This window comes from Lolium perenne, chromosome 2 (assembly GCF_019359855.2).
Source record: "Lolium perenne isolate Kyuss_39 chromosome 2, Kyuss_2.0, whole genome shotgun sequence".
Classification (NCBI taxonomy): Eukaryota; Viridiplantae; Streptophyta; class Magnoliopsida; order Poales; family Poaceae; genus Lolium; species Lolium perenne.
Window position 1 is genome coordinate 197,512,440 of NC_067245.2, and position 3,394 is coordinate 197,515,833.

Below are 3,394 nucleotides of genomic sequence, written 5' to 3' on the forward strand. Positions count from 1 at the left end.
TTGATCAAGGCTAGGTGCAGCTACACCACACATACATCGGCACTTCCACTTCCGGTCTATCGATATGGCTTCGTCAATCGTGATGTTGCTATTCACCCGTAGCAACGCACGGGCAGATTTACTATCTCCACCAAAGAAAAATAGTTTCTTATTTGGTCATGTGCAGTTGCGGTCAAAGCTGAGGCTAGGTACCCAGTACTAGTGTCCCTATCGAGTACTCCATCTCTAATCCCCTGGTATTGCTAAATCCGTCTCTCTCTCTCTCTCTCTCAGAACAGAGTAGCACCACCGCGCATCGACAGCTCGATCTACTACATCCGGCTGTCGCCGGCGCCGTCGCTAGTACCTACGAACTCCCCTCTTCCTCCTCTTCTCAATCCCCACACTCCGCCGCCGCCTGGAACGACATCGCCACCAACACTAGCGCCTTCGCCCCGGGTCCGACGGGCTCGCCGCCGTCCCCAACAACGACGACTCCTACCTTCCTCCTTGGGCTCTCCATCTACGCCGCCTCGTCCAACAAGGCACACGGCCATGCCCGATGGGGGGGCGGCCATCACTGGCCGTAAGGCTCGACGGCCATGGTCGTCGCCTACGTCGACGCCACCGGGGCCGGACCGAGACTCTGGCGGCCGAGGCAGCGCCACGGCCAGCGCGGTACCAGCGACACTCCTACTGCTAATCCTCTACCACAAGGTAATGGCTAATCCCCTTTGTTCGTCCTTGCCATGCATCGTTATAGTACAATACTACTAAGAGTTGCAGGCATATTAGCAGAGCTTTGGGCTGGATAGACAGTTAAGTGTAGCACTACCGTGAACTTATTCTAGGTCCTAATTAGTGTTACAAAGACCAAATCAAAACTAATACAGCAGTAGTAATCAGAGGCAGGTTTCAGATTAACTTCCAGGTCAAGAACATGCAAGGTAAGATCTCCGATTAAATCTAGTTCTTACAGATTTTAGTGAAGTATGAAGAAGAGACACTAGGCATGCTAGTCACACTTTCTGAAATCTATCCATTCTTCTTTATTGCCACATTTCAGGTAATCAGGGCATGCACAAACGCACACGGAGACTCTACAAGGATAGAGTAAAAGCAATATCAAGTGGCATTGCTACTGCTGTACCTGATCAAGCAGAGATGCCCAACACAGGAATGACTGGGTGAGGAGATTAGATGTGGTGGAGAAAAGGGGTGGTCGGAGAGAGTGGAGTGTTTGGTCGAAAATGCTGAATAGTGAAATGGACAGTCTATTTATAGTAGGGAGAGGCTAGGTCGGTTTAGCACAATTTGTGCCAGGTGGGCTGCATGCACAGCTTTGATGTACATGCGTGTGTACACTTGTATCTCTTCTAGCTGTAAATTTTTACAAGTGGATGAAAGTGAGCTATTTGTGAGTTGGCTATTACCTTGCCACTAAGGAAGTCTCGGCAGGGACTTAATTGTAAATTTCGAAATCCTGTTAGGGGCTGAAAAGTGAAACCGATGTATATGAACTTTGTAAGCAAATATTGCTAGGACTTTGGTGATTGAATTTTTATTTAATATGGGTTTAGCGTGAAATCATGTTTAGCGACATGTGATCAATACTAATGTTGTAAAAATGGTGTTTTTAAATTTCGGGGTTTTCACAAACACATAGGAAGATATAAGTTTCAGCGGTTGCTTTCAACTTCAACATGTATATCTCATGGATAATTGTCAACACAAAGTAGTATGATGAATGCATATAAGCAAGTATGTTGGAATCAATGCACACAGTTGACACAAGTGTTTGCTTCTAAGATAAAAAGAAGTAGGTAAACTGACTCAACATAAAGTAAAAGAAAAGTCCTTCGCAGAGGGAAGCAGGGATAAAATCATGTGCTAGAGCTTTTCAAGTTTTGAAATCATATAGAGAGCATAAAACTAAAGTTTTGAGAGGTGTTTGTTGTTGTCAACGAATGGTAGTGGGCACTCTAACCCCCTCATCAAACAGACTTTCAAAGAGCGGCTCCCATGAAGGACGTTATCTCTGCCAGCAAGGTAGATCATCCCTCTTCTCTTTTGTTTACACATGTATTTTAGTTTTATTTAGAGATGACACTCCTCCCAAACTTTTGCTTACACAAGCCATGGCTAACCGAATCCTCGGGTGCCTTCCAACATTCACATACCATGAAGGAGTGTCTATTTGTGAGATTAAGTTGCTTAATGATGAATCAGAGCAAAACATGTGAAGAGAATTATTAATGAAAGTTAATTAATTGGGGATGGGAACCCTATTGCCAGCTCTTTTTGCAAAATTATTGGATAAGCGGATGAAGCCACTAGTCCATTGGTGAAAGTATGCCCAACAAGATTGAAAGATTAAACACCACATACTTCCTCATAAGCTATAAAACATTGACACAAATAAGAGATAATAACTTTTTAATTGTTTAACGGTAGCACATGAAGTATTTACTTGGAATGGCAGAAAAATACCATGTAGTAGGTAGGTATGGTGGACACAAATGGCATAGGTTTTGGCTCAAGGATTTGGATGCACGAGAAGTATTCCCTCTCAATACAAGGCTTTGGCTAGCAAGGTTGTTTGAAGCAAACACAAGTATGAACCGGTACAGCAAAACTTACATAAGAATATATTGCAAGCATTATAAGACTCTACACTGTCTTCCTTGTTGTTCAAATACCTCACCAGAAAATATCTAGACTTTAGAGAGACTGATGTCTACGCACGCTTCTTTTCATGTAGACAGTGTTGGGCCTCCAAGAGCAGAGGTTTGTATAACAGCAGCAAGTTTTCCCTTAAGTGAATCACCCAAGGTTTATCGAACTCAGGGAGGAAGAGGTCAAAGATATCCCTCTCAAGCAACCCTGCAATCACGAGTCTCTTGTGTCCCCAACACACCTAATACACTTGTCAGATGTATAGGTGCACTAGTTCGGCGAAGAGATAGTAATTAAGATGGGCTCAGTAAATTTAATGATGCACTCCCAAGAAATAAGAGTTGAAGCAAAAGAGTGCATCAAAAAGCAAATTCAAAACACATTTAAGCCTAACCCACTTCCTATGAAAAGGAATCTTGTAAATAAACAAATTCATGAAGCATAATGCAGCAAGCATAGAAAGATAAAACAAGTGCAACTTCAAAAATTTCAACATATAGAGAGGTATTTTAGTAACATGAAAATTTCTACAACCATATTTTCCTCTATCATAAAGATTTTCAGTAGCATCATGAACAAACTCAACAATATAACTATCACATGAAACATTCTTATCATGAGCTTCATGCATAAAATTATTACTACTCCCAACATAAGCATAGTCATTCTTATTAATTGTAGTGGGAGAAAATTCAACAAAGTGGCTATCATCATTATTCTCATCAAGTGTAGGAGGCAT

The 3,394-nt window shown here is 42.3% G+C and overlaps 1 long non-coding RNA gene across 1 annotated transcript; it reads left to right on the top strand.

Annotated features, from left to right (window-relative positions):
* The first annotated feature begins 562 nt into the window (after nt 1-562).
* On the top strand, nt 563-1,548 carry LOC139835255 (uncharacterized). Its single transcript, XR_011751038.1, has 2 exons — nt 563-696; nt 1,046-1,548. It is a non-coding gene; the product is annotated as an uncharacterized lncRNA (long non-coding RNA).
* The last annotated feature ends 1,846 nt before the right edge of the window (nt 1,549-3,394 follow it).